Here is a 14,651-nt window from a genome sequence, read left to right as displayed (position 1 = left end):
GTCCCTTCTTATCCACTCCCCCCCCCCCAATGGCTCCAGGCTTAGCTGCTACACTCCACTTCCTGGGCAGGCCACTGAGCCCAGGGGGGACGCCTTGGCTGACTAAGTATTCTCTGTGACATCTTGTCACTATCTTTTCCCCTCCATCCCTAGCACAAAGGAAGTCCCAGAAGACATTTCTGTTTCCCCATTCCTAAATTGTCCTTGACCCCGGGGAACAGGCAGGCTCTCCCTGCAGGCTCCCGGGTGCCTAGATTCCACAGCCCTTTAGTAGAATGTAGCAGAAAACAGCTGCCCCACCTCCCACAGTGGGCTTTCACTCACTCCCAGGGCCTCACCCTGCCCTTGCCTCCCTTCCTCACTGGGCTGGCTTTGCTGGTTCACGACTTGTGTCCTCAGGGAGTTCCTTGCTTTAATACTCTCCTGCCACAACCCTGAAAGTCTCTCCATGTTTGAACCTTTGCACAAAGTTATCCAAACTGTATCCCCAGTTCTAGGAGCAGAGAAAGTGCTGGTAATCAGTGGGAGGGAGGGAGGACTGGGGGCGTGGGCTCTGTAAAGAGTGAAACACTTGCCGTGGACCTGCCTGTGTGGACTCTGTGGCCTGAGTTCAGACCCCTGGCACTCTTGTAAAAGTGAGGCGTGGCAGCACGTGGCAGTGCCAGTAACTCCAGAGTTCAGGGGAGATGAATAGATTCCCGAGACTTGCAGGCTAGATGAATCAGTTAACTCCTGGCTCTGTGAAAGACCCTGTCTCAATAAAAAAATTTTTAAAATTTTAAAAAATTTAAAAAAAATGAATGGATGAGAAAAGAAGACAGATACCAAACTCTGCCACATGCATGCACATACATACACAGGCAAAAACACACGCATACATGCATGCATAGGCACGCACATGTGAGCAGACACTACACACACAGTTGAGAGTAGGAGGCAAGACAGATGGGAGCCCGTGGGGGTTGGACACGGAGGTGGAGGATGGGAAACTCGAGTCGATATGAAATGCCTTTCTGCAGGTGGAACATCTCTGATGTGGAAAGCCAGGGCGCTCCTCACCAGTGCTGGCTCTGGGACCTGTCTGAGCAGTTCAGCAATAGGCAGCCATTTTACTTCCTGGGACACTTGAAGTGAAAAGCTGCTCTTGTGGCCTACGGGACCTAAGTAGCTTGTCCTCCTCTCCGTCCACTGCCTCCCTGCCTGATCTCCCCGCTGTAGCCATACGCACCTTGCTATTGGTTTTGAGAGACAACCCCCCCCCAACCTCTAGTGCTTGTTTTTGCCTTCCTTCTACTAACTTTGCACTTTGTTGTTCTTTTTTCTAGTTCCTTGACATATAAAGATAGGTTGTTAGTTTGAAATCTTTCATTTGTAAGATTTATTTTGTGTGGCTTGGTGTTTTGCCTGCTCGTCTGTCTGTGTACCCTGTGTGTGCCTGATGCCTGGGGAGGCCAGAAGAGGGCTTCAGATCCCCTGGGACTGGAGTTACAGGCAGTTGTGAGCTGTCATGTGGGTGTTGGGAATTGAACCTGGATCTTCTGGGAGAGCAGCCAGTGCTCTTCACTACTGAGCCATCCCTCCAGGCCATCCGTCTTTCTTCCATTTTCATGTAGGCATTTACAACTATCAGCCTCTCTCAGTACCACCTTTGCTGCCTTTGTCTTGGGGTGTTGTGGTTTTGTTTCTATTGATTGCTTCTTTGGCCTACTGGGTGTTTAAGAGTGTATTACTTTGTTTCCATGTGCTGTGGGCTTCCAGTGTTTCTCCTGCTGTAGATTCTTAGTTTCGTCCCACTGTGGTCAGAAGAGACTTATTCTGTGACAACACGTGATCTGTTCCGAAGAACGCTCTGCGTGTGCTTGAGAAGAATGTGTGTCCCGTGGTGTCTGGAATGTTCTGTCTGCGGCTCCTAGATCCATTTGCTCTCACTGTTCAGTCTTGTTTTCTTATTGATGTTCTATTATTCAGAACGGGATTGTGAAATATCATTGTGATGTTATCTGCTCTTCGGTTTTGTCAGCCTTGGCTGGTCTCCTCCCCATACCTCTGATGTTGGGAACTTATATAACTATTGTATCTTCCTACTGAATTTATAGAATGTGTGTGTAGTGGGCCATGCATGTGAATGTACAAGTATACATCCCATACAAATGCATGCAGAGATCATAGGAAGACATTGGATGTGTTCTGTGCTCTCTCTCTCTCTCTCTCTCTCTCTCTGTGTGTGTGTGTGTGTGTGTGTGTACGTGTGTACATATATGTACACACATATAATTGCCTTGCAACAGAATCTCTCACTGACCATCTGGTCTAGGATAGCTGACCAACAAGCCTCAGGTTCCACCCATCTCTAACCCCTGAGTGCCGGAGTACTATCTAGGTAGGTACAACCATGCCCGGCTTCTTAAATAGGTGCTGGGAATTCAAACTCAGGTCTTATGCTTGCACAACGAGCATTCTTACTCACTAAGCCATCTCCCCAACCCCCTTCATCATAGGATGCCATCTCTCTCCTGGGACAGCTCTTGACTTAAGTCTGTGTTGTCAGCTCCACTCTGGTTTGACCCTGTTTGCATGGACCATCTCCCCTCCTTTTGCTCCTAGCTTGTGTATACCCTTCCAGGGACTCTGAGTGAGTCTCGTGCGATTGGATCTTGATATTTCTTTCTGAGTTCAGCCGCTTTATGTGTTGTGATTCGAGTTTAATCTATCTATGCTTAAAGCAATTATCGACAGAGAATGACCATTTTCCTGTTTTCTGCCTTGCATGAGTTCATTTGTTCTCTTTCTTTCTGTCTGTGTCTCATTGGTGTTTTTGTGTGGTGACATGATTCGACTCCTTTCTGTTTCTTTAGTTTCTCATCTATAAGTATTGTTTCTATGGTTTCCATGGAGATTACAGAAAACACCATTCAGTATTATGAATCTATTTTTGGCTGGCAGACGATGCCACTCAAGCCAAGGCATAGTTTTCAGGCATATACAACAAAGGGGATTTTTAAAATCCTTTTCCCTCTACCCCTTCATTAACAACTTCAGATAGAATTAGCTAGAACTGGTGGATATGTATCTTATGAATCTAAGGCAAGTAATTCCCAATGGGATTTGTTTTTAGAATTTGGTAAGTAACTCTGACATTTGTCTAGAAGTATGAAAGGTTAGACCAACCAAGATATTTTCAAATAAAAAGGGAGGGGCTACCACCATTCAATATAAAATAGTATATCTGTACTCACAAGACTGCATTTTACTGGCACACATAGGGAATTGGATTAGACAAGAATACAGATCAGAGTCACAGGCTGAAGAAGTACACAAGGATGGATTGTTCAATAGATAGTAGGATATTGGGTGTCTTTTGGGGAAGAAAAGGGTTCAGTAGTATATCCTGAAAATCAGAGGAGACCCCAAACAAAGAAATGTTTACTTTGAAAAATACTAGAAGAAAAATATAGTGTATCAAATTGAGTTAGGAAAGAATGTCTTTAAAAGATTGTTGGACTTAGGAGTAGGGAAGGTGGAAAATTCTCACACATGCATTTGATACCCAGTGCCTTAGAACGAAGGGCAGGCGTGAAGGAAGGACATTGTTAGAGTTGACTCTTTGGAAACCTAAAGGTTCTGCCTGTCCATAGCTACTCTCGCCAGATTCTCTACAGCCTACCACAGATGCTGTTTCCAGCACATGGCACAGTCAGCATGGCAGAGGAGCTGGTGATACAACGCCAAGTCATCCCCACTAGGACAAAGGGGAAAATGAGTAGAAACGGGCTGCCCCGAAGTGCCACGTTTGTCCCCCCCATGACTCTCAAAAGATCTAGAGATGCCCCCAAGCCTGCAGGAGGTTGCAGAGCCTGACTGACCACCGAAAGCGTGCAAATTAAGCTCACAGCAAGTTGTACTTGGCGCCTTTCGGACAGCAGAGGCTGTGCGCTCTCCACATCGCCATCGGGCTCCTGTTGCGGGTTGAGGTGTACATCCTGGTGTCCCCCTGGCATCAGGGACAATGTTGTAGTCCATTCTCTCCTTCTGTTGTGGGCCCTGGGAATCAAACTCAGATCATCGGGCTCATGAGGCAGATGGATGCTTTTGCCCACTCAAGCCTCCTCTCCAGCCCGCAATATTTTAGAGGGATAGTGTGCACAGAAGGGCTGCGTGTGCGGCATTAGTGAACACAGGAAGACCGTGTGTGCTGCGTGGCCTTCATGGCACTGTTTTTGTGTTCTTGTCGCTTTCAGATGTAGAACTCATAATTGTTACTTTAATACATGGTATGAAACCCTACAATACCTGGAGCAATGAAAAATCCTTCCCCCTCTCTCCTGTTCACTGTCCTTCATACTCCTGATTTTTCTTCCAGGGAACATTAGGTTCTTTACAAAACCTTCCAGGGGTGCTCTCGGCGTACAGAACATGAACATATATGTGCATTTTGTTTAGAAGTGTAAACGAGTGGGCTGGAGAGATGGTTCAGTGGGTAAAGTCACTTGCTGCCATGCCTACCAATTTGAGTCTGACCCAGGCGACCCACATGGTAGAAGGGGAGACTGACTCCCAGAAGTTGTCCTCTGACCCCAACATTAAAACATACACACTAACAAATGGCATGACATATTTTTTTAAAGTTTATGGTAGTGTGCCGCATGTGATGTATGTATTGTGCGTTTCTCATTGAGGCAGCTCCACATCACTGGCAGGTAGTATCAGACCAGGTTGTGAGCATCGATCTCTGGGTTTTGAGAAAAATGCTTTTTCCACCTTTGTCATCTTCTCGGGAGAATTCCTCAACATCTTTAGGATACAGCAGGTGGCCCATCAAAATGAGGCTGTAAAAGGATCCGTTTTATGAACTAGAAACTAACATTTTAAGTAATATTTACTACATTTTCCCATAATAAGTATGATATAAATTGTGGTCATTTAGAAATGTTAGCTCAGTATCAAGAAAAGCCTAATATGCCCTCCAGTCCCGTGAGCCAGAGAGCACTTGACATGATGGTGCTTTTTACATGAGCTTGTATTAATTATTTTATAGGAAGCAGGAATTACCATCTTTGCTAAATGGGCCGTGCTTGTTGTGCAATCACGAGGATCTCCCTGGACCCTCAGAACCCAGGCAAAGCCATGCATGTGGGCAGAGACGCGTGGGTAGAGACTTGGGTAGAGACGTTGGCAGAGACACATGGACAGAGCCCATGGGCAAAGCCATGTGTGCAGAGACATGTGGACAGAGATGTGTGGGCAGAGATGTATGGACAGAGACATGTGTGCAGAGATACGTGGACAGAGCCTGGGGGCAAAGCCATGTGGGCGTGGTGGTTCTTAGTGCTCGAGAGGTGAAGACAGAATCCCCAGGGCAATCTGGCCCTCCAGACTAGATGCAAGGTGAACTCCAGTATCAATGAGAGAATCTGCCTCAGTGAGTATGGTGGAGAGAGACCAAGAGGAGCACCCAGCTTCCACATCCATGCACAGCATGCGCACGCACGCACACACACATGCATGCACACGCATACACACCACACATACACACACATATACACGTGCGCACACGCCACAAATGCACATCTCGAAAAGAAAAAGAAGTGGCAAGGAACTGTGAGCTGTGTGTCCAGGACTGGGAACTGATGTGAGTGGCGTGGACGACGAGTGCTTCGGAGGACTCTCACAGAGGGGAGCTGTTTGCCCTGCTCTCCCGACAGACTGCAGGAGCTCCACCTTTTCAGTGTTCTGTGCTTTGGTTCATCCGTTCATTAACATCTGCGAATTTCTCCCCCATAGTCTCGGGCGTTTGAGCTCTTGGTCCCCAGTTGGTGGCGCTGTTTGGGGAGGTTTAGAAGGTGTCGATTTGCTGGAAGATGCTGGAAGAATATCATCGCCAGGCAACTGGGCAGGGTTCACAGCTAGAAGCCGCATGACGCTTGATGTCTCTGTGTTTCATGTTTATGGTTGGAAGGTCGGAACCATCAACTTCCTGCTCCAGCTGCTATCTGTGCTCCACCATCGTGGACCTTTACCCTCTGGAACCAAAGCCAAAATAACTTTCTTCCTTTAGTTGCCTTGGCCATGGTGTCTTAGCACAGCTTTGAGAGTAAATCATTGAGCGTGTACTCGGGCAGGCCTGTGGTGTACCAGCACAGGGATGTGGACAAGATTGCTAAGGCCCCATAGCCCTGTTGCTCACAATTGCAGAATTTACCCAGCCCATACTGCTGATAGAGACAGGGCTGGAGCAGGTCTGAGATGGTCGTCGGTGCACGCACATACACACAGACATACACGTGCGCACACACACATACATATGCGCGCGCGCACACACATACACACCATGGAGAAGGGTCACTCCTCCTGGACACACAGGGCTTTCAGTGGTTGTTGTCTGTTGATAGATCAAGGGCTGCAGCAGCAGCTACTCCGCTGGACCTCCACATGGCTTTCCCTTTTACTGCTCAAGCCTCATGTCTGCTGCTGTGGTAAAACACCCTGACAGAAAGCAATGTATGGAAGAACAAACTCGTTTCAGCTCTCAGTGCCAGGTCCCAGTCTCTCATAGAAGAGAGGTCGGTGCACAGGAAGTTAGAACAACTGGTCCCATCCATAGTCAGAGCGAAAAGAGAATGGATGTTTGCGTGCTTGTTGCTCCAGGACACAACCCAGAGGACCGTTCCACCCACTTTCAGTCTGGGTCTGCTCGCATCAGTTAGGGCAATCAAGGCAGGCACCCTCCCCCCCAGACACGCCTACCCTCCCCCCCCCCCCCGCCTGCCCAGACGTGCCCATAGGCCCAGCTGACCTAGACACTCCTTCAGTGAGACTCTTCCCACCCAACGTGTGTCAAGTTGACAGTTAAACTAATTATCACAAACACCTCCTGGCGTGTGACGTGTTCCTCTCCTGCTTTTCAAACAGGTTGTTGCCAGTTAGAGAGTGGGCAGTGTGTGTGTGTGAATGGGTCTGTGCCCCCGCGCTCACCTCTGTTCGGTTAATAAGCACAAGAGAAGGCCTTGTTTTTTTAAAACACCCTATATTTGATGACTGTTAAATTTTAACCTGTTTCCTCTTCAGTACATCACCTTAAATCCCTGTGCTGGTAGTTATTCCGGCTCTTGGTGTAAAAATGCGCTGTGCGCAGTGATGGCTCAGAGCTCGGATCCCAGCCTCACACAACCCAGCTTGTTTAACCAGCCCTGCTACTTAGGAGCTCAGTGAGTGGCCCAGGTCACCAGGGCCAAGAAAAGTGCTGAGGCAAGGAAGGGTGTTCCTGGTAGAGTGGGCATCAATCCCTGGAGGCTATGCTCTGGGTTTGTCTACCCACTGGGTCTTCCTAGTAAGACCCGGCTCCCTTTGTAAGTCACCTACACTCACTCTACAGTGAAGGCAGAGCTTTGAGGGCTCAGATGCAGGTCATGAGGCCCGACGAGCAGGAGGAGTGCTCGGAATCTGGGTGTCCGTGTTCTCGTGGGGACGTGGGCTGGTTATGATTCTCACTACACACTGTGAAGAGCAGAGACGACGTATCTAAAGGGCCTTGCACAAACACACTCAGCAAACGTAAGACAGGGGACAGGGAAACAGCTGTCATCCCTGGGGAACCATCGCAGACCGGCATCGTGCTCCCAGAGGTGGCTCTTTCAGACTGTCCTATGGAATTCCCTGGGGAGGTCTATCTCATGGAAACAAAATAGACACTGGCTGGATATCTTGAAAGCTACCTCTTTTCTTGACTAAATCTTTTTTTCCTAGATGTTTGGGTTCTCTTTTGAGCTGTGTGGTCTGCAGCCCGGCCTCTCTCCACTCTGGACACTCCCCTTTTATCCCAACAGAGGGGAAGTCGTGTTTGTTGACCGCTCTTTCAGGGCGGATAAAGGAATGTAATGTATGCACACACTGCCCAGAATTTCCTGTTAGACACCCATTCCAGACCACGGCCTGGGAGGCGGTCCAGAGATAGGAGCCCATTCTAGGAGGGAAGAAATAGTGCATTCATTTCTCGGTTGGCCTCCGGAAAGGGCCTCACCCTCGCCCGCCTTTTAAGAGGGCATTTAGCTTTCTCTAGCATGATGTAGTTGTGAATTCAGCAGTATGGTCTCTCTAAGACTATAATTAATGTGCTCAGCTCTAACATTCCTGTGTGTGAAGCAATAGCTTTACCTAAGGCACATTTGATATTCCATTCTAAAGGCAGCAGCATGAACCCATGGACTGCGTGGACAGAATGCAGCCCATCTGTAGCACGGATGTTGTTTCATTCTGTAGCAACATGGACATCCACAAGGATGCATGCACGGGGCTTATTGTTCTGAATCCGCTACGGATCACTCCTGTGTGTGTGATGGGGGTATGCAGTTTCATACAGCCCCCCCAAGAATGTTGGGTTCTTGCTCCGACACCATCCGCAGCCAGCAGGCCTCAGCATGCCTTCTGTCTCCACCCTTCATAGTGCTGGAATTACGATCGCTTTTGAGATGGGAGCGGGGACACAAACGCTCACACTCACGCTCGCACAGTTAGTGCTCTCACCCGTTGAGCCATGCCAGCCCCCCAGCCCTCAGATTACTGTGAGGCCGTCAGTTGGATGGGTATGTTGTTGGAGGAACCGGGCTCCAGGGAGTGGTTGAAATGGCAAGAGATTGTCTTCTGGACTGTCGCAATAGGGGACTGAGCCCTCAGTCTGGATCCTTGGTGCAGTCTGAATGTAGCACGGACAAGCGGTGTTCATAGTGGAGCAGAATGGAGGTCCTGGGTGGACAGTTACTGGTGGGGGAGGGATTTCCGGCTAACTAGCTGTGGGGTTCTTAGTATGTGGTGGGTGTGCCACAGCAGGAGTGTGAGGGTCAGAGGGCAGCTTGTAGGAGTCGGCTCGCCTTCCTTCATATAGTTTCTAGGGGTTTAACTCAGGTCAGGCATGGCCGTAAGCACCGTCACCAGTCGACCCATCTCTCAGTCCGCCTATTGAGATTTTCAGTGAAGACAGGCGAGGGTTGTGAGCCATCACCTGAGGAAGGGTGGATATGGGACGTGTTCCCTGGACAGGCACAGGAACTTTGTTAAGGTCACCGCGTAGCTCTGGTAAATTTGGACTTTACAAAGAAATGCACAGACAGACCGAGGAACCTCTCCGCCATCAGGGTACGTGAAGGTTCCTTGTCGGCGATATGTGAGTTTTCCTTTGGACTGTGCTCCCTTGGGTGATCCCTGTGCCAGGGGCAGGCGAGCTTCGTGTCACGGAGACTAAACGCAGCCCTTCGTGTTCGTTGCTGCTAAGAGCGAACCTTAATTTTAGAGGTACTTCCATAGAGTAGCAAAGTCAGCTCACTGCCCTTTATCCTCAACTCCTTATTTTTAATTAAATTTGTTCTTGGACCTCTTCACCCCCACCCACCCCCTCTTCTCCCCACAGATCTCTTTCGTGTTTATGTCTATTCATTTGGTTTTGTGGCTCACTGAGACAAGCCAGTGTCATCTGTGTGGCCATGGGTTTGGAGCTTTCCCCTGGGACCTGGTGGGTTTACAACGGTACGGTCAGTCCTTCTCTCCCAGGATCTGATCAGTCAGTCTGAGGTCGTGCCCCGAGAACCATCCCTTGGCGCTGCAGAGCTATCACAGCTAAGGAGTGTGAGCCAGAGCAGAGGGGAGGGTAGGTCATAGCCCATGTGGTAGCTATGCTCAGGACGGTGAGCACACACAGCCTGAGTCTATGTGGACCCCAAAAGTTTAGGTCCTGAAGCCAGGGTGGGTGGTCCTAAAACTTCCTCACACCCTAACTCTAAACCCGATCCAGTCCACAGAAAGCGAAAGGTCAGTGGTTGCGTGGTATGTGGCTGGTCTGGGGACATTTCCACATTTCCGGGAACTGCAAAGAAGCCAGAGGATCAGGAAACATAAGATGGTAACCGGAAATTGCCCTCTGCCCGTGTAGATCCCACTCCACTGCAGTCTCCCCCGTTGGCATAAACTCAGCCAGCACTCTAGTCACGTGATCTTTAGACTACTCTCCTTGGGCCACCGGAGAACCGAACCCCATGGTCCGTCTTGGTGAACTTCCTCCTAGACACTTGGTGTCTTTGATGACAGCACGTTCTGAACACATTCCATACATGACCTCCTAGAAGGACGCTAAGGCCAAGGCTGACTCTAAGCCTCACACGCAGAGATGGGTTTTCCTCATTGCCTTTGCTGTACTGGTGTTTGTGTATACAGACATCTTCTCTGCTCTGGAGGTAAGACTTGAAAGGGCCACTTAATGTTCTAAGTTTAGAATTCACATCACCAAAACCAAAATGGTTCTGCCTACATGTTTTCTCCTAAAACCCGGCTGTGTCTGTGAGGACGGTTGTCTGGGTACAAGCTAAATTCTCACTGTGCAAAATGAGACGCTGCACAGAGCCCAAGTCAGCTGCCGTTCTTGCTCTGTTTCAAGTTGCTGGTGGGTCTTTGCTGTTACGTGAACATACATGCAAATTTTGCTGCAGGCACGGTGCCGGGGCAGGCACGGTGCTACGGGGAGCTGTCGTTCTTTGCACAGCGTTGCCGTTTAAGTAGATGAAGTCATGCAGCTAACGAGAAGGCTAAGACAAGCACCTCCCACGCCCTCCTCCTCAGTACCTGATGAGCGCTCTCTGTTTGAGGGAGCTGTATTGTTTATCTGTTGTCTGCACATGCGTGTATGTGTGCTTAATGTATTCACAAGTGTGTGGGGGTCAGAGGTGGACATCAGATGTCCTCCCCAATCAGTGTTCCACCGTAGTTTTTTCAGTCTCTTACTGAACCTAGAGCTCACCAGTTTGGCTAGATCCAAGGATCTCCTACTTCTGCGTCCCCAGCCAAGGGGATACAAGCATGTACCCCCACACGTTGGGGACCCAAACTCATGTAACCATGATTACAGAACAGCCACTTTACCAACTTAGCCACCTCCCCAGTCCACAAATACTTTTAAAAAGTTCCGAGGGGCAGGGAGTGCCCTGTAGCACATAGAAGTCAGAGGACAAATCGGAGGAGTTGCTTCTCCCTCCACCTCGTTGAGGCAGGGTCTCTAGTTTGGAGTTCTAAGCCTGTTCTCAATCTGTGGGTCTTGAACTCCAAAGACCACCAGAAAACACAGATATTTACATTACAGTCATAACAGTAGCAAAATTACAGTTATGAAGTAGCAACAAAAATAATGTTATGGTTGGGGGTCACCACAACGTGAGGAACTGTATTAAAGGGTCGCAGCGTTAGGAGGCTGAGAGCCACTGGTCTAGGTCCCCAGACCATCACCACGTGTCATCTCTCGTAGGCGTGCTAGGATTATAGATGTACACACTGCATCTAGCTTCATTATGTGGCTTCCAGGGATGGAGCTCAGGTTGCGTGACTTGTACAGCAAGTTCTTTCTCCTGCTGAGCCATCTCCTTGGCCCCTGCACCTACTTTTAAGTAAGTTGACTTCTAAGGAAGAAATCCCACTCTAGGCTCTTAAATAGCCCATGGGGCTGGGTTGCAGTGCCCTGTACTGCCCACATCAAAGCTTAGCTTTCTGGTATCTTGATTTTTTTTTAAAGCAATGTTTCTTATTAGCCTTGATGCTCCTCGGGCTGTGAGGATAGTTAGTGCCTAAGACGTTGACCACTGCTCTCCACTACCTAGCGTGAGAGCTTCCATTCCCAGAACTGAGTGTTGCCACTGAAAATCATGTGAGCTAATGGGCGGTGGTGGTGCACACCTTTAATCCCAGCACTTGGGAGGCAGAGGCAGGGAGATCTGTATGAGTTCAAGACCAGCCTGGTCTACAGAGTAAGTTTCAGGACAACCAGGACTGTTACACAGAGAAACCTTGTATTGAAAAATAAAATGGAGGAGGAAGAGGAGGAGGAGGAAGAAGAGGAGGAAGAGGAGGAGGAAGAGGAAGAAGAGGAGGAAGAAGAAGAGGAAGAAGAAGAAGAAGAAGAAGAAGAAGAAGAAGAAGAAGAAGAAGAAGAAGAAGAAGAAGAAGAAGAAGAAGAAGAAGAAGTTTTTTGTTGAAGAAACTCATGTAAACCTAGCTTAGGGTAGAAGGGAATCTGTGGTTTTACAAAGCTAAAAATTCCACAGGGGCCTGGTCTTGATAATACTCTATCTCTTTCAACTTTGGCTTCCTGCACTAGTGACAAGGGTGGCTACCAGCTCCAGGATTCTTAGAAAACCCAGCGAGAAAGGACACCCCTGACAGTCCCAGCATGAGTCCCAGGCAAGAACCTGCTGGACCGAGTTCACCTGTGTGGACTAAAAGCCAGTGAGGTGGGAGGACATGAAATAAAGGGGGACACATTTTTTTAAAGATTTATTTATCTACATCATGTATGGGAGTGCTCTATCTGTACATACACCTTTATGCCAGGAGAGAGCATCAGATCCCACTATAGATGATTGTGAGCCACCATGTGGGTCCTGGGAATTGAACTCACGGCCTCTGGAAGAACAGCCAGTGCTCTTAACCTCTAAGCCACCTCTCTAGCCCCCTAAGGAGAACTTTTTAGTATAAAACTTAGTGGAGTTCTGGGAGGCGAAACCTGTCAGATGGATGCCATATTCCTGTTTAATGATTTTAATTTGTTAGTTACTTAATGAGGTCACTTCTTGCTCCCATTCAGAGAGACCGGGAGACATTCTGGAAGCTTCCCATTCTGTAGGATCAGGGACTCATTTCCTCTGAGAAAAAGGCAGCTGCCACATTGTCTACTCCAAGCCTTATCTGTCGATGCTTCCAGAAGTTCCTAGCCCTGGCAGGAGAGCAAAGCCCATATCCACAAGCAGGAAGTGGGTCTTAGTTGTTGAAGTGAGGTCTAGAAAGAAGCAGTAGGGTGTGCCCAGAAAACGAGCCTTGTTTCTGTTTCCCTCTGTCACCCCCTCCAGGAGACACACAAGGATCATGAAATCCAGACCCACCTCCAGCACAACTCTCCTGTGACTTCCCTCTAACGTCCTCCAGGGAGAAGAAGTTGAGCCACAGACTTGCTCATCTGCGTCTGCCAAGTGTCTCCCTTTATTCACCTTTAGAGGAGATACCCCCTGCAGTGGTAGCACAGGCCTTTAATCCCAGCACTCAGGAGGCAGGTGCAGGTAGACCTCTGTGAGTTCAAGGCCAGACTGATCTACAGAGTGAGTTCCAAGACAAACACACACACACACACACACACACACACACAAAAAAAAAAAAAAAAAAAAAAAAAAAAAACAACATAGGAGATACCCACATCCTAGCCAACAGGTGGAGAAAATGGCCTTGAGCGTGGTCTCACCATCACCCTGAAGAAAGAGACAGAGGGTGGTCCCTCGCCACCTGTGCTGCCCTGAGCCTGGGGAGATGGCAGTCATGGTATGGCAGGGAACCCCAGTGGGAGAATGCGCTAGATCTGCTGGCCTCCTTGGTGATGCCGTCCAGGGAGCAGCTTCGGGCTAGGACTCCAGGGCCGGCCTAGGTAGCAGAGCTCAGCAGAGAACTAAACATAGCCCTGGGGGGAAGCGAGCTGCGAGGGGGTGAGATAGTGGGGGCTCTGCCTCTTCTCTCCTGAGAACCTGCTCTTTCCCTCAGAAAACAGCAGCCAGCAGAGCTCACTGGACACTCAGCCCCCTCTTTACCTTGCCCATCTCTGCATCCAATTTCAAAAGCAATTGAATGGAATTATTTCCTGAGATTTGTCTAGCTTTGCTTTTAAAGTGCAGTTTATATAACTGAGACCTATTATAATAAATGTGTCTCTCGGTTGGCAAATGCCAGGAGAAAGAAAAAAAAATTTACTTTCGCAACAGCCAGCCTTTATCCAGAATTTACCAGCAGAATCATTTCTGCCCTGCCAAGCAAACGTTGCTGAGACCTGATGAGATGGCTCAGCAAGGAACGGGGCCTCTGCAGAGCCTGGAGACCCGAGTTCAAGCACCAGGACTCACATGGTAGAAAGAAAGAACTGACACCCAGTTCTCCTCCAACCTCGACACACAGTGTGCATATGGGTGCACGCGCACACACACACACACACAGACTAAATAAAAAATAGCATGTGTTTAATAATGGGAGAAATAAGAAAAACAGAAAAGAAAAAAGGAAGTAAGTGCATTGCTGAAGAGACTCCGAAAAGAAATTAAAGATTGACTTTTTAATTATGTGTATATGTGTGTGTGCAGTGCCCACAGAGGTCAGAAGAGGGCCTTGGAAACCCTGGAGCTGGCGTGACAGGTGGTTATGAGCTGCCAGCATGGGCACTGGGAACCACCTTGAATTCTTTACAAGGGCATTACCCACCTTTGACCACTGAGCCATATCTCCAGCCCCTAATTTTTTTTTAAAAAAAAGACCACTGATGGTTCTAAGAGCAGCGTTTGCTGAATACTTATTAGACTCTATTCTCAGTGCTCATAGTAAAACATTTCATTCTCACAACAAACTTGGAAGGTATGGCCATTTCTAATGTCCTTATTCTATGGACACGGAAACCCAGGCTCGAAGTAAGGCAACTTCCCCAGTCCCCGTGGTGTTTCTGGTTGAGCCGTCATGAGTACCCACACAAGCAGGCTCCAGAGCTGTGCTCTCTCTCTCTCTCTCTCTCTCTCTCTCTCTCTCTCTCTCTCTCTCTCTCAGCATTTGGTAGGCTTAGTTGTCACGTGGATCCTGTGAAGAAATTACTGCGGGAC

The 14,651-nt window shown here is 48.6% G+C and overlaps 1 protein-coding gene across 4 annotated transcripts in view; it reads left to right on the top strand.

Moving 5' to 3' along the window:
- The window catches only part of Ctdspl (CTD small phosphatase like), a 117,172-nt gene that overhangs the window by 68,648 nt on the left and 33,873 nt on the right, over positions 1-14,651 (top strand). The gene's annotated exons all lie outside the window — the stretch shown is intronic.

This window comes from Myodes glareolus, chromosome 4 (genome assembly GCF_982192425.1).
Source record: "Myodes glareolus chromosome 4, mMyoGla1.1, whole genome shotgun sequence".
In the NCBI taxonomy this organism is placed as follows: Eukaryota; Metazoa; Chordata; class Mammalia; order Rodentia; family Cricetidae; genus Myodes; species Myodes glareolus.
Note: the sequence above shows the minus strand (reverse complement) of the source record. Positions and strands in the feature narration are given on the sequence as shown.